Raw genomic sequence first — 26,027 nt, 5'->3', positions numbered from 1 at the left:
TTAAGGTAATTATCAATATGTATGTTCCTGTTACCTTTTTCTCAGTTGTTTTGAATTTGTTTTTGTCAGTCTTTTCCTCTTGTGTTTCCTGCCTAGAGAAGTTCCTTTAGCATTTGCTATAGAGCTGGTTTGGTGGTGCTGAATTCTCTTAGCTTTTGCTTTTGCTTCTCTGTAAAGCTTTTGATTGGTTGTATGTTTTTCCCTTTCATCATTTAAAATATATCCTGCTACTCCCTTCTGGCCTGCAGAGTTTCTGCTGAAAACTCAGCTGATAGTATTATGGGGATTTCCTTGTATGTTATACATTGCTTTTCTCTTGCTGCTTTTAATATTTTTTTGTAAATAATTTTTGAGAGTTTGATTAATATGTGTCTCAGCATGTTTGTCCTTGGGTTTATCCTGTATGGGACTCTCTCCGCTTCCTGGACTTGATTGACTATTTCCTTTCCCATGTTAGGGAAGTTTTTGACTATAATCTCTTCAAATATTTTCTCAGACCCTTTCTTTTTCTCTTCTTCTTCTGGGACCCCTATAATTTGAATGTTGGTACCTTTAATGTTGTCCCAGAGTCTCTGAGACTGTCCTCAATTCTTTGCATTCTTTTTTCTTTATTCTGCTCCATGGTAGTTATCTTCCACCATTCTATCTTCTATCTTGAGCTTATCTAACAGATAAGCTCACTTATCTCTTCTTCTGCCTCAGTTATTCTGCTATTGATTCCTCTAGAGTATTTTTAATTTCAGTTATTGTGTTCCTCATTGTTTGTTTGCTCTTTATTTCTTCTAGTCCTTGTTAAATATTTTTTGTATTTTCTCCATTCTATTTCCAAGATTTTGGATCATCTTTACTATCATTACTCTGAATTCTTTTTCAGGTAGACTGCCTATTTCTTCTTCATTTGTTTGGTCTGGTGGGTTTTTACCTTGCTCCTTCAGCTACTGCGTATTTCTCCATCTTCTCATTTTGTTTAACTTACTGTGTTTGGTGTCTCCTTGCTGTAGGTGCAGGTTTGTAGTTTCACTTACTTCTGTTTTCTGGCCCCACTGGCTGAGGTTGGTCCAGTGGCTACTGTACGTTTTCTGGCTGGTGGAACTGGTGCCTGTGTTCTGGTGGGTGGAGCATGATCTTGTCACTCTGGTGGGTGGAGCAGCATCTGGTGTTGTGTTTTGGGGTGTCTGTGAGCTTTGTATGACTTTAGGCAGCCTATCTGCTAATGTGTGGAGTTGTGTTCCTGTCTTGCTAGTTGTTTGGTGTGAGACATCCAACAATGGAGACATCCAACAATGGAGGCATCCAGCAATGCAGCTTGGGTGGAGCTGTGTCTTAGTGTTGAGACGGACACCTCTGGGAGAGCTGTCACTGATTAAGAGTTCCATGGGGCTGGGAGTTCTCTGGTGGTCCAATGTCCTGGACTCAGTTCTCCCACCTCCGAGGCTCAGGCCCAACCCACGGCCAGAGCACCAAGACCCTGCAAGCCACAGTGGGTGGGGAAGAAAAGGAAGAAGAAACAGAAAAAAAAGAAAAGAAAGAAAGAAAGAAAAAAAGAAAAAAAGAAAAGAAAACCCCAAAACAAAAAACAAAAATCCAAACAAATGAACAGACAAAACCACAAGACAAATGATAAAAAGAAAACTAAACAGACAATAATATCACACAGAGAAACATACATTCATGCACTCACAGAAAGAAAAGAAAAGATAAAAGAAAAAAAGAGAAAACAAAGTAGAAGAGAGCAAACCAATAAAGAAACCCAAAAATGAAAGCAAACACTAAATGCTAAACTAACAAAAACATAAAACCAGAAACAACTCAAATACAGAAAGCAAACTAAAATAAAGGCAATGAAAGCATAAAACAAACACACAAGAACAATCAAAAAAAATAAAGGTAAAGACAAAAGAAAGATGAAAACAAAAGGAAAAAGTACAAAACAATGAAGTAGTACATTAAAAGCAGAAAAATGGGAAATATAGTTAAAAGTAAAATGAGAAAAAAGCAAAACAAACTCGAGGAAAAAACGCAGTATAACAAAAAAGTCCAGCAGAAATAGGAAAAGAAAGTGAAATAAAAAATATGTTAAAAATAAAAGCATAAAATGAAAAGAAAAAGTAAATAAAAAATTAAAAGAATAATTAAAAAACAACAACAACAAAAAGAAAGCAGTGGTATTTTCCTGTGGCTTTAACTGTCAGTGTCCTTGCCCTCATAGTGAGCCCCAGCCAACCCCTGCCTGCCCAGAATGCCCTCCAGTAATTATAGGTAGGTCTCTGGACCTGCTGTGGCCACTGAGGGGGCCGTTCACACTCTCATCTGGCGTTACTCCCGTGTGTACTTGCCCCCAGAGTCCACAGTTGCCCCCAAAGTCTGCAGCCTCAGTTGTAGGAACACTCGTTGTATGTTCAGGTGTTCCACTAGTACATGGTTCACCCAGTTGATTGTGCTTGTGGGGATTTAATCTGCTGCTCCTGAGGCCGCACAGGGATATCTCCCTTTCCTTTCTTTGGTAGCACAGTAACTGGGGTTCAGCTTTGGTGGCGGCCCTGCCTCTGTGTGTGGGCCGCTGTCAGGCGTCTCTTCCCCACGCAGGCAAGAGGGGGTGAAAGCAGCAGCTGATTAGGGCTCACTTGCTCATTCAGGCCGGGGGAGGGAGGGATATGGCAGTCACAATTGGGATGTGCAGGGAGTGCCTGTGGCGGCAGAGGCCGACGTGAAGTTGCAAGAGCCTGGGGCGGGCCGTGTGTTCTCCTGGGAAAGTTGGCCCCGGACCGTGGGACCCTGTCCGTGGCGGACTGCACAGGCTGCTGGAAAGGTGTGGGCGGTGACCTGCCTTGCACACAGGATCCTTGAGGACATCGGCGACAGCCTCTGGGGTCCAAGATAACAGCTATAGCTTGTGCTCGTGCTTGCGTAGGTGTGTCCTTGTTGTCTGTGAGTGCACAGAAAAGGAAACCCCTATGGTGGGCTGCCCCTCCAACACCCCGCAACAATGGTTTCCTGCCCCTTCGGCAGCTCCAGACATTTTCCCGGACTCCCTCCCGGCTAGCTGTGGCGCACTAGCCCCCTTCAGGCTGTGTTCACGCAGCCAACCGCAGTCCTCTCCCTGGGATCCGACCTCCGAAGCCCAAGCCTCAGCTCCCAGCCCCGTCCGCCCTGGTGGTTGAGCAGACAAGCCTCTCGGGCTGGTGAGTGCCGGTCGGCACCGATCCTCTGTGCGGGAATCTCTCTGGTTTGCCCTTTGCACCCCTGTTGCTGCGCTGTCCTCCAAGGCTCTGAAACTACCCTCCCCCTGTCCTCCACCAGTAAAGGCCCTTCCGAGTGTGCAGAAAGTTTTCTTCCTTCAGAGCTCCCTCCCGGAGGGGCAGGTCCAGTCCCGTTTCCTTTGTCCCTGTTTCTTTTTCTTTTTTCTTCTGCCCTCCCCAGGTACGTGGGGAGTTTCCGGCCTTTTGGGAGGTCTGAGGTCTTCTGTCAGCATTCAGTAGTTGTTCTGTAGGCGCTGTTCCACATGTACATTTATTTCTGATGTATTTGTGGCGAGGAGGGTGATCTCCCTGTCTTACTCCTCCGCCATCTTGCCGTGATTCTCCATATGCTTTCTTCCTCGCTGCAGTGTGACTACCTCCCTTTCTCATGATAATGTGGTTGGCTGGACCTTAATGGTATGGAACATAGTTTTGCATCTTGGAGTGATTTTTACCTTGTAGAATTAGAAAACTTTGATGTAAACATTTCCCATTGGTGTATTAAGTTCTCACGTATCTACCATATTTCTGCAGTGGTTTGCTAACTGCTGTATCAAGATGGTAATGAGTCTTTTGCATTGCTTTAGTATTTTCCACAAGATGGTATTGTAATTGAAAGTTAAAGGTCTGTGGAATTTCTTTTTTCTTGAATTAACCTAATACAGAAGAAAGCTGAAGTTGGCCTTAGATGGTCTTATTGGCATTGTTCACTTGGTTTTAATGAGATCTGAAATGATTTATGGGGCATGGACGATCTTGGTGCTTAGTGTTTAAAATGTAGCTTGGCCAGCTCCCTCAGCATCTTGCCGTACCCAAGTAAATTGCTCAGCAGTGTCATTCCTGTACCCTATTTGATATTTACTTGGCAAGTGACCTCTAAAATCATTTCTGAAAGTTGTATTGTCACTGTCATAGAAAAAGGTTTTTAGTGCAAGTGTTAGCAGCAAAATAGCAATTCCTCAGTCCTTGTCCTCCTGAAGGAAAGAATACAATCAGGAGACACAGAGCAGTTTTAAGGAGCAAGCGTTTTATTAAGCGAGGTGAAAGTATGCTTCCCGGAGAAAGGAGAGTGGGCTGTCTACAAAGCAGAAGCAGCCCCACAATGGGGGTAGGGTTGGCTTTTCAGAGTGGTCGAAAGTCCCTCCTTGTGTCCTGTATCATTTGATTGACAAGTTGACCAACTGCTTTAGGTTATATAACTTTTCTGCTTGTGCACAGGTGCTTACCCATAAGCACCCAAGTGAAACCCATGGCGGGGCAAAAACTGCAATGCTAATTTATTACAAATATGGCATGATGAACCCTGGGTTACTTTGAGCCACTTTTTGGGTCTTGGTGCACCTGTGCCAACCTGTGCTGGTGGCTTCCTCTTGCTTGGTCCTCATAATGCTGGAAACTTAGTGGTGCTCGACCACAAGAGGGAGGATTTCTGGGCATGCCCTGATCCCCAGTGTCCAGGTGGGGAAGGAAACGATGACCCCAACCAGGACAGGGCAGGGACCTGCTCATCTCTGACCCACTACCTAACACAAGTAGTCGAAGTATAAATTTTCCAACAATTTCTTGACTGAGTAAAGGGAAAAGGACCTGAGAGATTTCATTTCGGTTAGCATAGTGGAATAAAATCCATTGTATTGTAAACATAGTGAACATAGCACACAGTCAGGATTCAAGATATGTTAACTATATGAATAAGAAGTGATTAGGAGATGGTAAATAAAAGGCATGATGGCAAGGGCCACATGAATAAATTACTAACAAAGGACTAACAAATACTTATGTACAATTTTTGCATGGTCTAAAAATTGCATCACATGATGTAGTCTCTAGAATATAGTAAATTTTCTAACACTTATTATTATTAAGTGTATTTTAGTTTGGTTGGAGTTCTCAGGGTTAAAGTCACACCTACCCCAGTGGGTGCACATGTAAGTATTGACTGGCAAAACTCCTGTTCCCAAAGTAAAGCGATGCTCATAGCAGAGCAAAGTGAATTATTGAGAGTCAGTGGCTCACATACAGTTGAGAAAACTTCTTAGGTAAAATAAACATTGAGTCCTTCCTTCTATCCCTTGGGTGGTGTGGAAAGAGACCAGTTATTTCCAGGTGACTTTCCCTAGAGAAGTATGATGCACAAGATTGGTACAGTTAGTTCTCTCATTGTATGGCTCTGTCATGCTAGCAAATAAGGCCAAGGATAATTACCCCTAGAGACAAGTTGTGATGAATGTTCCATCTTAAGGTCTGAACTTGACAGAAATGTATTTTTCTCTAGTCTTTACAGAAGGCATGATGAAAGAAATGATCCATTCTGAAACAGATCAGAGAGTACCACGGAGCAAGTTGGGATAGAGGGTACAGTCACAGAACACGCTGCATGAGCGTAAGTGAGGGATTCTGTGTAGAAGCTGAAGGATTTAACTTTATCTTTGAAGCAGTGAAGGATTTTAAGCAGGGGAATGTTGGAATTTGATATATTGTTTGAAGCCCTTCCTCTGACATCTGAATAGGGAATGGATTAAAATGGATGCAACTGAAGCTGGGGAAGCTGTTTTCTTTCAGGCAAAAGATAACAAAGATCAGAACTGGGGCAGATTAATAGGTATATAGAAGAAGTAGTGAATTTGAGAATTATTAATAAGAAAAAAAAATGCCAGGCCTTGATAATTGATTGAATGTGGGGGAAGAAGGCTCATTCTGACTCTCAGGTTGCTGGAATGAATAGGTGACTTGGGTCGATTTAATTGTCATTCACCAAGTTAGGCAATCTAGGGAGAGGGATTTTTTGGGAAGATGATGCATTTAGTTATTCATGGCTTTAGTTTCCTTTAAAATACGCATGATTTTGGAGAGGAAACTCATTAAGCTGAGGAGCTATTTAAAGCTGGTGATATTATCATTATGGGTCTTACTTGAAACTTGGGGATCAAAGGGAAGCAAGATGGAAAGAAATTGGTCCAAAATAAAAGACAAGGGATTTCCCTGGTGGCGCAATTGTTAAGAATCCGCCTGCCAATGCAGGGGACACGGGTTCATCAGTCCCGGGAAGATCCCACATGCCGTGGAACAACTAAGCCTGTGCGCCACAACTACTGAGTATGCCCTCTAGAGCCTGCAAGCCACAACTACTGTAGCCTGCGTGCCTAGAGCCCGTGCTCCACATCAAGAGAAGCCACCTCAATGAGAAGCCTGTGGGCCGCAAGGAAGAGTAGCCCCTGCTCGCCACAACTAGAGAAAGCCCGCATGCAGCAGCGAAGACCCAATGCAGCCAAAAATAAATGTAAAAAAAATAAAATAAAAGACAAGAGAATCAGTGTTCAAAACATCAATGAGAAAGCCATAGAGCTTCTGTCCATCTCAGGAAGAGCTTCATGACACATTTAGTCACATTAGATAGGGGCTTTCTTACTTGATGCGTGAACATTGTTGCCATCTAATTCCTAGTCTCCATGTAAATATGTATTTCTTATGTGAAACACATCTGCACCAGAAATTTTTGGGAGTAGTTGTAACCCAGATGAGATTGCAAATCCTTGACAAATTTCATCTAATCAGATTATGAAAAAAATGTTTACACACACAAAATGATCACCAAGGTAAATGTGACTCAACATAATATTTGGAACCATAATTTTTTCTCTTAGTTCCATAGCAACTGAAAATTAACTACACGGATCTCTTTTTAAATGTTGCAGAACTTAAACACACGGTTTGGACAGATGGTCAGTGGAACGGTTTCTTGAAGAATTGTTCAATGAATTGTACTCTTTAAGAATATGTTATTTTTCCTTAAAATATGCATAGTAGAGGCATCAGTTAATTGTATGTATCCCATTCCAAGATGTTCCAAAATATTTAACTTTGGTTACTTTCATATTGAGCCATAAAGCTAAAGAAGCTATTTCTGTAACTGAAATTCATATTTTATCTTTTTTCTTCCTTCTGCCCCAAGATTACCTTAGAGAGTGACTGAGAGCTTGTTGAAGAGAATCTTGGGTGTTTTGAATAGTAATCCTCATAGTGACAGCTCAATACATGTCTGTCTACAATTCAGTATAGAGCACAGTCAACGAAAAAGAATAACTAATTCAAGAACACTCACCTTTTAGCATAAATAAACGATAAAGAGCAACTTCTTTGTCCCTGGAGGCAAAGGCAGCATGTACAGAGCTTTTGGAATGGTTCCAGCTTTTCCTTTCCCTGGAATTCTTTAAAATGAGTTCTAAGGCAAAACCTCATAAGAAGGCAAGGGTTCTTAGTGGAAAGTTTGAGCACACAATCTTGAAACTAGGTTTTTAAGATCGAATCTGTTTCAGATTTTAATGTAGACACACAAATTGCTAAATGGAGAAGAAAAGAATCAATATTCACTATCCACTGTCATTATTAGAAAAATTTCTAAACTGTGTGATAAATATATTTTTATATTTTTTCAATGATCTCATTTGCTTTGTTCTCTAAGTTTCCTTATGAAACTATATTTCTACTATTTTGTTTAATGATTTAAAATTAAGGAGCTAGATAATAATTTGAGCAACTAAATTTCTTGCAACTAAATTTCTTGCAGGGAAAATTGTTACACATGGTAAAGGACTAAACACCATGAAATAATAAATATATCATCTATTGTTGTAAATAAATTTCAGTTTTCTGATAAAGATACAAAGACATTTTCAGAAACAATGATTTTAGTGGTCTCTTAAATCAACATGTTCTTTATAAAAACACTTTCTTCTCAAGGTAGTTCAGTAAAACTCAAATTCTATTCTTCCTAACGAGTTGGAAAATAATTTAAAAGGAACATCATTTTATGTGTTCATTTTTGCACTGCCTGAGTTTGGTTTTACACATCTTCCTGATAAGGGAACTGTCAGGCATCAGAGAAAGAGCAAGCAACGTAATCGCTCTTTGTGACTCACTGTTAAGTAATTAAACACAGCACAGAGTTATCGTTACCTGGCTTGCCTAGAAATTCCTCATACATATTCAGTTTCTGGCTTAGTTCTTTTCCCCCTTAATATCTTTGGGCTTACCATCAAATGGATCTTATTCTGTTGAACTTGATTCAATTCCACAGCTAGTTATTGGTTGGTTACTATGTCCTTGAGCTGTGCTAAGCCTTGAATATAGAAATAAAAAAGTACAGGAAGACGGGAATTTCTTCTGTCCTCAAGGTACCTATAAACGTGTTAAAAGTGCACGTCATAGTTTATTAATTCTTAACAGTGGTGATGCCTGCCACAGTAGCCACTTTTCTAAATTATACTGCCTTGCACCCAGCCCGCTGCTTGAGGATACTGTGCCTCATGGTCTTGACCCAGAGGTGAACTGCTGACCCACAGCACACCGTCTGTAGACTTGTAAGCAAACTCTCAGACCCACAGGGACGGTTCTGCCAAAAAGGTCTTGTTACCATTGATTTTTTTCTGAAATGCAGAGGGTGGAATAGGGCAGACACAGAGAAGCAGAGACATGATACAAACACACACTCACACAAGACGCTTTATGTATATATACTCTGTATGTATGTATATGTGTGTGTATGTATGTGTATACACTAAGTCCTGGTTATGAAGTAACCAGCACTTGGTAGTTTCCCAGAATTATAGAAAAGGATTAAAAATTTTTTGCCACGTACATCAATGGTAAAATAGACCTTCTTTAAAAATATCCAGGGCAGCTAATTCTATATAATTATATTTCTATCCTGTTTTCAAGTTTATTTGTTCTTGCTGCTTAATTTTTCTTTATGCCTAAATTGATGTTCTCTTTGCACAATACATATTTTTATTATCTATCTGTCCATCTATTTTTACTAATATGGAATTTTTTTTTTTTTTTTTTTTTTTCTGGTACGCGGGCCTCTCACTGTTGCGGCCTCTCCCGTTGCGGAGCACAGGCTCCGGACGCGCAGGCTCAGCGGCCATGGCTCACGGGCCCAGCCACTTCGCGGCATGTGGGATCTTCCCGGACCGGGGCACGAACCCGTGTCCCCTGCTTCGGCAGGCGGACCCTCAACCACTGCGCCACCAGGGAAGCCCTGGAATTTTTATATGATGCCTAGACAACACTCTTTTTCTCTGTTTCTTATCCAGTGATCATTTTATGAGATCATACGTCTTTTAAAAAATTTATACTTTGCTTTTTCTTAAATAATAGCTTTTGTAATCATCTCACATAATTAGTTGATCTCTTCTGGAGCTTGGGTAATCAGAGAAGTACAAGGAGTGAAGAGTGAGCTGCTTTTCTGAGAAAACCAGGCTCACAGATCCATCTTTAGAGAGCGGGATTTGAAATCAATAGATTCCACCAATGATATCATTACCATTCTCTACTGATTTCTTTGTCCTGGAATCCAGAAAGGAAAATAGCAGATAATTTATCCTCCACATATGCTTCACAGTTTAATGTAAGTACTCTCAGTTAATATTTGCTGATATATCTCACATTCAATGCTAGGCTTCAATGAAATGTCAAGATCCTCTGTGAATTATGTCAAGTCATGGCATCATTGTGATTTTGTTCTACTTAGAATTAATGATATCCTATTAAGCTTTGTGATTTCTGAAAGGATGCTTGATCTAAGTACTCTAAGTAGAGAGACACATTTTCTGGTCCTGTCACCCCAGCTTTTTTCATATATTGCTCTTTATTCATTAGTGTATAGCTACCCCATCTGGCAGATATAAAAGAGTCAGTGTAGCTATAAGACAACTTGAAAATTTGACATGTTTAGTAGGCTCAAGTGGCCAATAATGTGAATGAAGACACATGATTTGAAAGCATTACAGCACAATAGTTTTGAAGACTTGAACATTGAGCTCATATAGTCTTCCTGAAAGGAGGCACATTAGGGAGTTGCACCAGCTTAGAGCTTCTTGGTCTTGTTACATTACACGTTTCCCTATATTTTTGTTGTGCCTATACTCTGTCTCCTAGCTGTAGCACCAATTTAAGGGCATAACCTGTTGTTTTGTTTTTTAAATTAAGTTTTGTTGTTGTTGCTTTTTGTTTTTTTTTTGCGGTACGCAGGCCTCTCACTGTTGTGGCCTCTCCCATTGCGGAGCACAGGCTCCGGATGCGCAGGCTCAGCGGCCATGGCTCATGGGCCCAGCCGCTCCACGGCATGTGGGATCTTCCCAGACCGGGGCACAAACCCGTGTCCCCTGCATCGGCAGGCGGACTCTCAACCACTGCGCCACCAGGGAAGCCCTGCCTATATTTTTGTTGTGCCCATACTCTGTCTCCTAGCTGTGGCACCAATTTAAGGGCATAACCTGTTTTTTTGTTTTGTTTTTAAAATTAATTTTGATTGGAGTATAATTGCTTTACAATGTTGTGTTAGTTTCTACTGTACAGCAAAGTGAATCAGCTATATGTATACATATATCCCCTCTTTTTTGGATTTCCTTCCATTTAGGTCACCACAGAGCATTGAGTAGAACTCCCTGATCTATTTTTAAATTAATCTGTACCTTTAGCATTTAGCACAGTCTCTTATGTAGAGGGTGACCGTCTCAATCCACAAACAATATTTCTGTTGCTGTTGTTGAATTTAATTTCTCATGGGGGTCTCTATTCCTTGAGTAGCAGAAATGCAATGGCATTGGATTCAGGCTTTTCCTTCCTTTTGCCCAGGGGGTTGGGGGTAGGAGGTAGGAGACAGTGGGGTAATACAGGGATTACATGGGGTTGGGATGGCCACACATAGAGTCATGGACCACTGACACGTCCATCACTATCTCAGCCTTGGAGGAGTGAACCCGTTGCTGCTAATTTTCCCTTCCATTCCTGAGCTCAGAGCCCCTTCAGATCCATCCCCTTTAGATGCATCAGAATTCATGTGGTTACCCCCTTATCATGCTGGGCTGTAAGGACCTCTGGGAGCCTTTGTCTACCTAAATACTGGAGTATAGTTTTCCAAATCTTTGAAAAGCACAGCTCAGTTTTTCCCTCTTCCCTAGATTTATAAACTCATCTTAGAGTTCTGTCCTCAGTTAAGAAAATCTAGAGAAGCTATATCTTGCTGGACAAGACATGAGTTGTGGGTTGTGAGGGCATCTAGTTTCTATTCCTTTTGTGTTCACCTGAATCTTTAGATGTTTTGTTCAAGCAAGAGTTTTTCCTATTCATCCAGCCCTGAGGGCTTAAAATTCAAAAGTCAGAAGGAAATAATTCAAGATTAGAGGGCCACAGTGTAAGAAAATACAGAAAACGAGTGTGTAACATCCCTAAATATTACCTCTCCCAACATTTAAAATTACTCAATGAGTAGATGTTTCATTGACGATGATTAATTTATGGCACCTTGAATACCTAACCTTTAATCAATATCTTTTGTGTAAGAGGCTAAATTAATATTTTCTCTTTTATTTTATTAAATATTGTCCCTCTTTTCCAGAGAGGTGATAGATGTGCACAAAAGGACTTATTGTTTTGTTTTAATTTATAAGCTTTCTGGATGTGCACTGACTTACATTTTGACATTCATTCATCTTTTAATCACCATTTGTTCACCTCAGTTTTAAGAGGAATATTTTACCGTTTGTCACAAGTATAGATTATAATCTCAGTTTGAGGAATATTAGAGAAGGGTCTAGGAGGTAACTTGAAATCAAGTGAGTATTAATGATTTCCTGAAACAAGTGGGGAGAGAATTGCCTAAAGCTGGATTGTGCAGGAGGATGAGTGATGTGGCAAAGGAAAGGGGAAGTGAGTTTAGCAACAACTATGAAACAAGGCTTGATTTCTGACTTGGACTGTGACCTTGGACTAGTCACCTTTTCTTTCTGGAATGCAGTTTCTTCTCTAAAAAATGAGACTGTTTGATTTTAGTAGATAATTTCTCAAGACTTCCTAGAATTCTATAATTCTAGTCAAAGAACACTGCTGTTTGTATGTTCTCTCCCTGCTTTTGGACCCCTGCTCCTACTTCTTTGTCTGATTTCATCTAAATAACAGCTTCATCCTGAAGCCACCACTCAACAGTGTTAGTCTTTCTCAAAATAGTCTCCTTTTCCTTCATAGTACTGACTCATAGTTTGTTAATTTTGTATCTGCATGTATGTTGTATTTATTTGGTTAGTATCTGTTCTCCTACCTCGAGTACAATCTACTTAAGGGTAAGGATCCTGCCTTTTTTGGACTACAGTTGCTTCCCATTTCCTGGGATAGTGTCTGACATACGTAGTGCACATGAAATTTGCAATGAGTAAATTAAGGTGTGACTTGATGAATGAGGGTGTCCACTATAATCAAAGCAATGTGTTTTGGGGTTTTACAAATGATGTTGGAAACTTAGACTATGTCCACATTCATAAATCTATTCGACGAAAACATTCAGATTCACCAAACACCTAAAAATCTAAAAAGCAACTTTTCTAAACAAAAACTAAATAAAAATGGTTTATTTACAAAATTTAGCTTTCTTCTTCCCACAAACAAAACAAAAGAAACAAAAACCTGTGGACCCCGTAACACACAATTCTGCTGCTCAAGGACATACTTTATAAAGACCTAGCATGAGAAAATGATGGATGCCTCAAGAACATAAAATTTTGAAGTGAGTATTTAAGGAATCAGGAAGCATTCATAAGTTCTAGGATCACAGGTGTTTTCATTGTACTTTAGGGAAGTTACGTATCTTGTTATGTGCCTTGCTGTAACCCATCTCAATATAAGGTATTTCCATTGGAGTGAGTTAACACTTGAAATCCAAAATAGGTAACTCTGAGAATTTATGTAAATTCTCGGAAATTATTCTTAAAGAAGTCTGAGCCATATTTGACTACTGCTGCTGACTGGCTCTAAATAGTTTCAAAATGAATAAAGACACGAAGTGGCAGGGAGAGTCACTGGCAGGTCACACATGATTTCTCATTTATTTCAAAATGCACTTGCAGTATAGATAGAGGCTCTTAGTTTACATTAGTAACACATCTTCTATGGTACTGGCTTGGTTTGCTTCTTTGGAATGTAATCAACTGTGGCTGGAGATCTCACAGTTTGCATTTTCCTCCTGTAACTTGCTCTGAGCTCAGGGATTATCTTCTGGGACGTTTACACTTGTTTCTTCTCCCTCTGGTTATAGCTAATCATTTAACATAATTTCTGGCATCTCTTCTGCAATCTCCTATTGATGATCCTAATTGCAAGCTTCTGTACTGTTTCGTGGCTTGCAATCTTCAAGTCTTTAGGGATTCATTCATAATTTGATTGTTTTTAAGAATGTGTTTTAGAATGAAATAGCTTGCAATAGTCCATTTGGAAGGGATTCAATAGCATTTCAGCTTGATGTCTTAAATGCCAGCAGTGGATAGGGGTAGGGGAGCTTTGCTCAGACTTATCACTCAGGGTGTTGATCATCACAGTAATGCCCACGGAGGCTGTAAGTTTCTTCTTTCCTAACAGCAACTAAGAAAATCAAATTTCCTTTACTTCGCCCTCATGAATTTCACTTAAGATCCCAGACCTGAAATGTGTGTGGGTGTGTTGGTGGTGGAGGTCGGGGGCATGGGGCGTGGGTACTTGGGGTAGTGAGGGCTTGGTGGAGTGAAGTCAAACCCCCCCAGCCCTGTGTTCAGTTAATATCACTTGTGTGGTCCAAGAACAGGTGAAAGGGTGTGACTACAATTCCATGTAGGAATTCTAGGGATGAAGGATGGTGATTTGTGAACACCTGCTCTGTGCCAGGCACACTGACAGGTGGTCCACACACCATCTCATTGATCCCTCATTTCATCCTGTGAGGTATCAAGGAGGAAGAAAAGGAAGCAAAGACTCAGCAAGTTAGATCACCTGTCCAAGCTGGCCCCTTTCCTCTGGGTGCTTCCAGAAAGTACTCTCCTTCACCATAAAGACAGTCCTCATTTCTTAGAAGAGAAATGTGTACTCTTATTAAAAGATTGAGTTTCTTAAGATTATCCTACAGAAACAAATCATAAAGTTTGGTCACAAATCATTATGCAGAGAGGGGCTTACTGAGCTCCAGGGACCCCTTAGGCATACATGAGCTGGGCAGCTGACAGCCTGTATGTTCGCCTGTAGGCATGCTGTACTCCAAACCAGAGACAGAACACCGCTCAGCTCCAGTGGCAGAGAGAAAATTACAGATCCCAGCGTGGAATGCCTGGTGTCCAACTCTTCCCACTCCAGAAAGATAAACATCTATTAGTGATTTTAAAGATCTCATTTTGAAGCCTTATATCTGTAAGCATGAACATATGCTTGTAATTATGTCTAACTGAACTTCCTTTTGCAGATAGAGTCCTTCTCCAGGCCTTCATTGAATATTCTTAAAGAATATTCTTAAAATAATATTCAGGCCTAATTAGAATATTCTTTATAATAGAACTCAAAAACATAAAAAAAAGTGTTACTAGGCTTCCTCCCAGCCTTGTCTTCTGTAACTGAACTTCTCAATTTTTTAGGAGTTGCAGATAAGTTTTTGTGTCACACTTCATTTTGACTCCTTTGTCAAAGTCAGCCAAATTCATGAACTCTGCCAGCCTTCAACCCTTCTACAGTGTTTTTTCTTCCACTTTGGCACATCTTCATTCTTTTTGCCGTCCGTGATGTTGAACCTTTGGCATTCTTCCTTTAGTCCATTGATTTTTTTTTTTTCCCTGTTGGTTTTCTTCTTTGACTCTTTGACTCTCATTAAATAGATGAGTTCTTTTGGACTTCCCTGGTGGCGCAGTGGTTGAGAGTCCGCCTGCTGATGCAAGGGACGCAGGTTCGTGCCCCAGTCCGGGAAGGTCCCACATGCCGCGGAGCGGCTGGGTCCGTGAGCCATGGCCGCTGAGTCTGCGCGTCCGGAGCCTGTGCTCTGCAATGGGAGAGGCCACAACAGTGAGAGGCCCGTGTACCGGGGGGAAAAAAAAAATATATATATATATATATATATATATATGAGTTCTTTAAATTTCTGACATTGGCCTTTTTTACTGGCTCAGTGTTTTCTCCTTGGGTAACTGCACCCACTCCCAAGGCTTAACTATCAGCACTGTGCTCATGCATTCCTAATGCACAGATCCAGCATTGTCCACTTAGCTCCAAAGAGAATACTTTTTCTGTCAGATGAACTTATTCCCTCTCTGTTCTACAGAATTCAGTGCCGTTAGATCCAAATCTAATTTAAGACAGCCTTACAGTTACTCTGTTTCTTGTAACTATTTTTCACCCAAGCTAGAAAATACATAGTGCTCCACTTTCTTTTCCTTATTTGTCGGTTCCTGGCAATTATATCTTCAAAATACTTCTGTCTTCCATTCTCATCTTTCATTTCTGCTGCCACTGCCATGGATCAGTATATCTGGTTCCCCAACCTCTCATGCCTTTTCTCCTTTAGCATCGTCTCAGAGTCCTGGAAGTTCGTGCTCTTTTATAAAACTTAAATGTCTCCTGTTGTCAGCACATTAAATAGTTAATTATGTGTCTGGGCATTTTAAGTTCTGGTCTCACCTTAATTTTTAGTGTGTTTGTTATTCATGATATCTCTCCGAAGACCCCATCCTAGGCAAATTAGACAGGCACATATTCACATTTGTGTGGATTAGCTTTTTCTTTTATTTTCCCATCTTTTTTTTCCCTTTCTATTCACATCTTCCTTATCCTTTAATGTTCACTTTAAATGCCACCTTTTCTTGAGTCAGATTTGGCAAATGAGTAAATCTCCCTCTTTTATTATTTTGCATGTAGCTATCTGATGCACTGATTGGACTTATTACCTTCAAACTAGTATCACTGTTAATTTCATGCATGATTTTCTCCAACAGTATTGTAAAGATATTAGTTCAAAGAGTGGAAATTGTCAGGAGACTGGAAAATCTCTAGAGAGGAGATTTGGGCCTTGGGGGAAATTGCCGTTTTTGAAATTTCAGGTTATATTGAGACCTCCGTGGACAGACAGAAGGCTAGGCTTTAGCGTTTATAGATATCTCAAAAGCTCGTTATGGCCAGCAGTAAACTCCCATAAGGATACACCGTTTGGCTCCAGTCAGCCTGGTGTACGGTTCATCGTCTGAAATATTGTTTCAGCCAGAGGGTTTTGAAGGTGAGCTGAGAGCAGCCATTAAGGCAGCTTCTTTGTGATAGTGAAGATGATTATAATGATAATGATATTCTGTGCTGGGGGAAGGAGTAGGTGGGGGAGAGAGAGCCACTTAGGGCTGAATTCAACACGTAGTCTTTTATAAATCTCCTGGTCCTGGGAGATTAGGCTTAGGTAACTTAAGTTTTGACTTTTATTCGGTTGTTTACGGGTTCCCAGGCTACAAGTGGGTGCCATATTTATTGATTGAGATGTTTTTCTTCCACTGAACACATCTGTCGATAGAATTTTGTTAGATAGTGTGTGAATTCTATGGAAAATTGAGATATTTTACTTCGAATTAGACATCTGTTGAAAACTGGCCCACTAGACAAGCAGCTCAACTGCGGCCCAACCTCGGAAAATCAGGGAACAGAGATTGGAACAGTATTTGAGAGCTAGGTTATTTTCATCAGTTGCACCAAATAGGAAAACTCCTTTGTACATCTAGGGTCTTGCAGCCCCGGCTGGAATGCTTAGATTGAGCTTATCAGATTTAATTCAGGCCACAAAAATCCAACTTCCTTAACCTCCAACAAATTGTGTCTCATATACTTTTGGTTACTTGATTTGTTTCCTTAAGCTAATACCCCATTTCAATAATAAAGGCAAGTTCTAAATTTCTCTCTTACTATGTTAAGGCCTGCAGCTTTCAGGTGCAATGATTTCTTCCCATTACATTATTTCTAAGATTTCTATTTAACGTGTTAAAGTCGTCAGGACTTTAGTTCTAGTTTTTTCCCCCTCCATTAAAAATAGATTTGAGAACTATAAGTTATTGTGGACAATTAAGGAATTTGGCCTAGGAAGTGCTCTTAATGGAGGGAACATAGCTCTAATGGAATGAAAATAATGCTACCTTCTTGCATAAAGAAGGCACATAGTGGACACCCAATAAATATTTGTTGGATGAACATGTGCTTAATATGTATTTTTAATTGATAATTTTGAGTAGGTATTGGATGAGTATGAATATGTCAGGAGGAATATATTGTGGGCTAGAATGAGTGCATACTTGAAGATGTATTTTGTATAATATGTCAAGATTTAAAGGAAAATACACTTGAAATGCAGTTTTTCTATACCTTATTTTACTTACACCTTTTTATCCTAAAAAAAAAATCTAGCATTTTACTCTATAGAGGATACTACCTGAAAGGAAAGTGAATTATCTCCTATCACTTAACTCCTTATAACTATAGCAGAGTACCTCACTTTGCTTCAATCTCTGTGTTTATTTAACTTGGAGAACAATAAAGTATAACCTCTTTCTAGAGATACTCTGAGAAGAGCAAGTATTTCCAGTAACCGGGGTGTCATTTATTCAAAGAAGCAATAATATATTACCTATTACCTTAGAGAGGTAAAGCCTTTGTAAACATACTAAAGGACAAAGACTGTTTTAAGCTCTGGTGAGAGTTGAGTGTAACATTGCAGAAAACCAACGTGAAAGGCCTTTAGAGAGACAGACTCATAATATTTCAGGGATGACTGTAAATCCATGCAAAGGTATTGTGCCACATCCTACTGTGTGAAGCAAAATATGAAAATTGTATACAGTATACAAAGGGGAATTGTCCATACTCTGTGCTGTAAATCAGGTGGTAATGGGTTACTTCCCATGGGTATTCACTGCCCAAACTTTGAAGAAAATATCTGTTATGGAAAGATTTCATGGTCATAGGGTTCCTGTTTTCGTTTTCACTTGTACTCAGAAAGAGAAGTGCTACTTCATTAAACTGTTCAATATATTTAACCTCTCTTTGCAATGCAAAGCCACTCTGGATGGGACTTTATTTTTAATCTATTTTTATTTAGCATTTATTTTTATGTACTTCTTCCATATTTGAAATTGCTATAAAAATACGACTTGGTAGTGAGCAGTTCAAAAAAAGATGCATTTATGCTTAAACTTGAACCATCCAAGTTATAAGACTAAAAATTGTTAATGTGCTGGCCTCCTTTTATATGTACATAAATATTTAATTAATTTATTCATTATTCTTTTGGAGGTAGCTTATTAACTTTTTTTCTTTTTTAACATCTTTATTGGAGTATAATTGCTTTACAATGGTGCGTTAGTTTCTGCTTTATAACAAAGTGAATCAGCTATACATATACATATGTTCCCATATCTCTTCCCTCTTGCGTCTCCCTCCCTCCCACCCTCCCTATCCCACTCTAGGTGGTCACAAAGCACCGAGTTGACCTCCCTGTGCTATGTGGCTGCTTCCCACTAGCTATCTATTTCACATTTGGTAGTGTATATATGTCCATGCCACTCTCTCACTTCGTCCCAGCAGACCCTTCCCCTCCCTGTGTCCTCAAGTCCACTTTCTATGTCTGTGTCTTTATTCCTGTCCTGCCTCTAGGTTCTTCAGAACAATTTTTGTTTTTTTAGATTCCATATATATGTGTTAGCATACAGTAATTGTTTCTCTCTTTCTGACTCATTTCACTCTGAATGACAGTCTCTAAGTCCCTCCACCTCACTACAAAAAACTCAGTTTCATTTCTTTATATGGCTGAGTAGTATTCCATTGTATATATGTGCCACATCTTCTTTATCCATTCATCTGTCGATGGACACTTAGCTTGCTTCCATGTCCTGGCTACTGTAAATAGAGCTGCAATGAACACTGTGGTACATGACTCTTTTTGAATTGTGGTTTTCTCAGGGTATATGCCCAGTACTGGGATTGCTGGGTCATATGGTAGTTCTATTTTTAGTATTTTAAGGAACCTTCATACTGTTCTCCATGGTGGCTGTATCACTTTACATTCCCACCAACAGTGCAAGAGGGTTCCCTTTTCTCCACACCCACTCTAGCATTTAAGGCTTGTAGATTTTTTGATGATGGCCATTCTGACCAGTGTGAGGTGATACCTCATTGTAATTTTGATTTGCATTTCTCTAATGATTAGTGATGTTTAACAACCTTTCATGTATTTGTTGACAATCTGTAAATCTTCTTTGGAGAAATGTCTATTTAGGTCTTCTGCCCATTTTTGGATTGGGTTTTTGAGTTTTTGACATTGAGCTGCATGAGCTGCTTGTAAATCTTGGAAATTAATCCGTTGTCAGTTGCTTCATTTGCAAATATTTTCTCCCATTCTCAGGGTTGTCTTTTCATATCATTTATGGTTTCCTTTGCTGTGCAAAAGGTTTTAAGTTTCATTAGGTCCCATTTGTTTATGTTTGTTTTTATTTCCATTTCTCTAGGAGGTGGGTCAAAAAGGATCTTGCTGTGATTTGTGTCATAGAGTGTTCTGCCTATGTTATCCTAAGAGTTTTAAACTGTCTGGCCTTACATTTAGGTCTTTAATCCATTTTGAGTTTATTTTTGTGTATGGTGTTAGGGAGTGTTCTAACTTCATTCTTTTAATTGTAGCTATCCAGTTTTCCCAGCACCACTTATTGAAGAGGCTGTCTTTTCTCCATGGTATATTCTTGCCTTCTTTGTCAAAGATAAGGTGACCATATGTGCGTAGGTTTATCTCTTGGCTTTCTATCCTGTTCCATTGATTTATATTTCTGTTTTTGTGCCAGTTCCATACTGTCTTGATTACTGTAGCTTTGTAGTATAGTCTGAAGTCAGGGAGCCTGATTCCTCCAGCTCCGTTTTTCTTTCTCAATATTGCTTTGACTATTCAGGGTCTTTTTGTTTCCATGCAAAATGAGAAATGTTTTGTTCTAGTTCTGTGAAAAATGCCATATGTAATTTGATAGGGATTCTGTTGAATCAGTAGATTGCTTTGGGCAGTATAGTCATTTTCACAATGTTGATTCTTCCAATCCAAGAACATGGTATACCTCGCCATCTGTTTGTATCATCTTTAATTTCTTTCATCAGTGTCTTATACAGGTTTCTGCATACAGGTCTTTTGTCTCCTTAGGTAGGTTTATTCCTAGGTATTTTATTCTTTTTGTTGCAGTGGTAAAAGGGAGTGTTTCCTTAATTTCTCTTTCAGATTTTTCATCATTAGTGTGTAGGAATGCAAGAGTTTTCTGTGCATTTTTTTGTATCCTGCTACTTTATCAAATTCATTAATGAGTGCTACTAGTTTTCTGGTAGCATCTTTAGGATTCTCTATGAATAGTATCATGTCATCTGCAAACAGGGACAGTTTTACTTCTTTCTTTTCGATTTGGATCCCATTTATTTCTTTTCCTTCTCTGATTGCTGTGGCTAAAACTTCCAAAAGTATATTGAATAATTGTCGTGGGAGTGGGCAACCTTGTCTTATCCCTGATCTTAGTGAAAATGGTTTCACTTTTTCACCATTGAGAATGATGTTGGCTGTGTGTTTGTCATATATGGCCTTTATTATTTTGATATAAGTTCCCTCTATTCCTACTTCCTGGAGAGTTTTTGTCATAATTGGGTGTTGAATTCTGTTGAAAGATTTTTCTGCATCTATTTAGAGGATCATATGGTTTTTCTCCTTCAGTTTATTCGTATGGTTTATCACATTGATTGATTTGCATATATTGAAAAATCCTTGCATTCCTGGGATAAACCCCACTTGATCATGGTGTATGATCCTTTTAATGTGCTTTTGGATTCTGTTTGCTAGTATTTGTTAAGGATTTTTGCATCTGTGTTCATCAGTGATATTGGCCTATAGTTTTTTTTGTGAGATCTTTGTTTGATTTTGGTATCAGGGGGATGGTGGCCTCATAGAATGAATTTGGGAGTGTTCCTCCCTCTGCTATATTCTGGAAGATTTTGAGAAGGACAGATGTTAGCTATTCTGTAAATGTTTGTTAGATTTTGCCTGTGAGGCCTTCTGGTCCTGGGCTTTTGTTTGTTGGAAGATTTTTAATCACCATTTCAATTTCAGTGTTTGTGATTGGTGTTTTCATATTTTCTGTTTCTTCCTGGTTCAGTCTTGGAAGGTTGTGTTTTTCTAAGACTTTTTACATTTCTTGCAGGTTGTCCATTTTATTGGCATATGGTTGCTTGTAGTAATCTCTCATGATCCTTTGTATTTCTGGAGTTTCAGTTGTTATTTCTCCTTTTTCATTTCTAATCCTGTTGATGTGAATGTTCTCCATTTTTTTCTTGATGTGTCTGGCTAATAGTTTATGAATTTTGTTTATCTTCTCAAAGAACGAGCTTTTAGTTTTATTGATGTTTGCTATTGTTTTCTTCATTTCTTTTTCATTTATTTCTGATGTGATCTTTATGATTTGTTACCTTCTGCTATCTTTGGGGGTTTTTTTGTTCTTCTTTCTCTAATTGCTTTAGGTGTAAGGTTAGGTTGTTTATTTGAGGTGTTTCTTGTTTCTTGCTGTAGGATTGTATTGCTGTAAACTTCCCTCTTAGAACTGCTTTTGCTGCATCCCATACGTTTTGGGTCGTCCTATATTCACTGTCCTTTTTTTCCAGGTATTTTTTGATTTTCTCTTTGATTTCTTCAGTGATCACTTGGTTATTTAGTAGTGTATTGTGTAGCCTCCAAGTGTTTGTATTTTTAACAGTTTTCTTCCTTTAATTGATATCTAGTTTTATAGTGTTGCGGCCAGAAAAGATTCTTGATACAATTTCAGTTTTCTTAAATTTACCAAGGCTAGATTTGTGACCCAAGATATGATCTATCCTGGAGAATGTTCCATGAACACTTGAGAAGAAAGTGTATTTTGTTGTTTTTGGATGGGATGTCCTATACATATCAATTAAGTCATCTTGTTTAATGTGTCATTTAAAGCTTGTGTTTCCTTATTTATTTTCATTTTGGATGATCTTTCCATTGGTGAAAGTGGGGTGTTAAAGTCCCCTACTGTTATTGTGTTCCTGTCAGTTTCCCCTTTTATGGCTGTTAGCATTTTCCTCATGTATTGAGGTGCTCCTAAGTTGTGTGCATAAATATCTACAATTGTTATATCTTCTTCTTGGATTGATCCCTTGATCATTATGTAGTGTCTTTCTTTTTCTCTTATAATAGTCTTTATTTTAAACCTATTTTGTCTGATATGAGAATTTCTACTCCAGCTTTCTTTTGATTTCCATTTGCATGGAATATCTTTTTCCATCCCCTCACTTTCAGTCTGTATGTGTCCCTAGGTCTGAAGTGGGTCTCTTGTAGACTTTGGTAATTTGAAGTCTATAATCCTTCAAATTATAGGGGTCCCAGAAGAAGAAGAGAAAAAAAAAGGGACTGAGAAAATATCTGAAGAGATTACAGTGGAAAACTTCAGTGGAAAACTTGGTGGGTCTCTTGTAGACTTTGGTTCATGTTTACTATCATTACTTTGAATTATTTTCCAGGTAGACTGCCTATTTCTTGTTTATTTGTTTGGTCTGTGCGGTTTTAAACTGCTCCTTCATCTGCTGTGTATTTCTCTGTCTTTTCATTTTGCTTAATTTTCTGTGTTTAGAGTCTCCTTTTCACATTCTGCAGGTTCATAGTTCCTGTTCTTTTTTGTGTCTGCCCCCCATGGGTAAAGTTGGTTCAGTGGGTTGTGTAGGCTTCCTGGTGGAGGGGACTGGTGCCTGTGTTCTGGTGGATGAGGGTGGATCTTGTCTTTCTGGTGGGCAAGACCGCGTCTGGCTGTGTGTTTTGGGGTGTCTGTGACTTTATTATGATTTTAGGCAGCCTCTCTGCTCATGGGTGGGGTTGTGTTGCTGTCTGGCTAGTTGTTTGGCATGGGGTGTCCAGCACCGGAGCTTGCTGGTTGTTGAGTGGAGCTGGGCCTTAGTGTTGAGATGGAGATCTCTGGGAGACATTTCACCAATTGATATTACCTGGAGCCGGGAGGTCTCTGGTGGACCAATGTCCTGATCTCGTTTCCTATCTCAGAGGTTCAGGCCTGACACCCGGCTGGAGTACCAAGACCTTGTGAGACATATGGCTCAGAAGAAAAGGGAGGGAAAAAAAGAAATAAAGAAGTAAAATAAAATAAAGTTATTAAAGTAAAAAAATTTTAAAAATTTTTCAAAAAAAACTTAAGAGAGCAACCAAACCAAAAAACAAATGTACCAATGATAAGAAGTGCTAAAAAGTATACTGAAAAAAAACCCCCAAATAAAAAATGGACAGACAGAACCTTAAGACAAATGATTAAAGCAAAGTTATACAGACATATTACACAAAGAACCATACACATACACACTCACAAAAAGGGAAAAAGGAAAGAATATATATATATAAAGATTTAAAAAAATGGAAGAGAGCAATCAAATCAATAAACAAATCTACCAATGATAATAAGCTCTAAATACTAAACTAAGATAAACATAAAAGCAGAAACAAATTAGATGCAGAAAGGAAACTCCAAGTCTACAGTTGCTCCCAAAGCCCACCTCCTCAATTTGGGATTATTCGTTGTCTATTCAGGTATTGCACAGATGCAGGGTACATCAAGTTGGTGGTGGAGCTTTAATCCGCTGTTCCTGAGGCTCTTGGGAGAGATTTCCCTTTCTCGTGTTTGTTCGCACAGCTCCTGGGGTTCAGCTTTGGATTTGGCCCCGCCTTTGCGTGTAGGTCGCCTGAGGGCGTCTGTTCTTCGCTCAGACAGGACGGGGTTAAAGGAGCAGCTGATTTGGGGGCTATGGCTCACTCAGGCCGGGGGGAGGGAGGGGTATGGAGTGCGGGGCGAGCTTGCGGCAGCTGTGGCAGGCGTGACATGACAACAATCTGTGGTGTTCCATGTGTTCTCCCGGAGTTGACCCTGGATCCCGGGACCCTGGCAGTGGCGGGCTGCACAGGCTCCCCGGAAGGGAGGTGTGGATAGTGACCTGTGCTCGCACACAGGCTTCTTGGTGGCGGCAGCAGCAGCCTTAGCGTCTCATGCCCGTCTCTGGTGTCTGCGCTTATAGCCCCAGCTGTGCGTAACTCTGGAGCTCGTTTACGCGGTGCTGTGAATCCGCTCTCCTCACACATCCCGAAACAGTGGTCTCTCGCCTCTTCGGCAGCTCCAGACCTTTTCCTGCACTCCCTCCCGGCTAGCTGTGGCTCACTATCCCCTGCAGGCTGTGTTCATGCAGCCAACCCCAGTCCACTCCCTGGGATCCGACCTCTGAAGCCCGAGCCTCAGCTCCCAGCCCTGCCCGCCCCGGCGGCTGAACAGACAAGCCTCTCGGGCTGGTGAGTGCCGGTTGGCCCCAATCCTCTGTGCTGGAATCTCTCCGTTTTGCCCTCCGCACCCCTGTGGCTGCGCTCTCCTCCGCGGCTCCGAAGCTCCCCCCTCCGCCACCTGCAGTCTCCACCCACAAAGGGGCTTCTAGTGTGTGGAAACCTTTCCCCCTTCACGGCTTCCTCCCAGAGGTGCGGGTCCCGTCCCTATTCTTTTGTCTCTGTTTTTCCTTTTTTCTTTTGCCCTCCCCAGGTACGTGGGGAGTTTCTTGCTTTTTGGGAGGTCTGAGGTCTTCTGCCAGCGTTCAGTAGGTGTCCTATCCACATGTAGATATATTTCTGATGTATTTGTGGGGAGGAAGGTGATCTCCACGTCTCACTCCTCCTCCATTTGTAAGGTCCCCTCCATATCTGGTTGAGTCTTTTTAAGCTTTATTTGGGTCTTGTGTTTTCACCCATATCATTTGGCACTGTATTAAGATGTTTTACTAGTTTAGATTGTGTGGATTAAGACCTGAGTTGTCTTGTGAAGTTATATGAATTCAAAGCCGTAAGGTCTCAAAATGAGGAGATTCATGGTATCTATTTAATACTTAAGTAAGCATGCTTTAGGTAAACTGAGTTACATGGTTTGTATATCTTATGGCTTCCCACCACTGCTTTCTGGATTAAATTTTTATTTTTTAATTGAAGTATATTTAATTTACAATGTTGCGTTAGTTTCAATTGTACAGCAAAGTGATTCAGTTACACATATATGTTATATATATATTCTTTTTCGTATTCTTTTTCATTATAGGTTATTACAAGATATTGAATATAGTTCCCTGTGCTATACAGTAGGTCCTTGCTGTTTATATATTTTATATATAATAGTGTGTATATGTTAACCCCAGCCTCCTAATTTATCTGCCCCCTGTCGTGCTATCCCATTTGGTAGCAATAAGTTTGTTTTCTATATCTGTGAGTCTATATCTGTTTTGTAAATAAGTTCATTTGTATCATTTTTTAGATTCCACACATAAGTGATATCATATGATATTTATCTTTCTCTGTCTGGCTTACTTCACTTAATATGATAATCTCTAGGTCCATCCATGTTGCTACAAATGGTATTATTTCATTCTTTTTAATGGCTGAGTAACATTCTGTTGTACATATGTACTACATTCTCTTTATCCATTCATCTGTTGATGGACGCTTAGGTTGCTTCCCTGTCTTGACTATTGTAAGTAGTGCTGCAATGAACCTTGGGGTATATGTGTCTTTTTGAGTTATGGTTTTCTCCAGATATATGCCCAGGAGTGGGATTGTCGGATCATATGGTAATTCTATTTTTAGTTTCTTTTTTCTTTCTTTCTTTTTTTTTTTTTTTGCGGTACGCGGGCCTCTCACTGTTGTGGCCTCTCCCGTTGCGGAGCACAGGCTCCGGACGCGCAGGCTCAGCGGCCATGGCTCACGGGCCCAGCCGCTCCGCGGCATGTGGGATCCTCCCGGACCGGGGCATGAACCCGTGTTCCCTGCATTGGCAGGCGGACTCTCAACCACTGTGCCACCAGGGAAGCCCAATTTTTAGTTTCTTAAGGAACCTCCATACTGTTCTTCATAGTGGCTGAACC

The sequence above is a fragment of the Delphinus delphis genome, chromosome 5 (assembly GCF_949987515.2).
Source record: "Delphinus delphis chromosome 5, mDelDel1.2, whole genome shotgun sequence".
Taxonomy (NCBI): domain Eukaryota; kingdom Metazoa; phylum Chordata; class Mammalia; order Artiodactyla; family Delphinidae; genus Delphinus; species Delphinus delphis.
The sequence above is the reverse complement of the archived record's forward strand: the minus strand, read 5'-3'. Positions refer to the sequence as shown.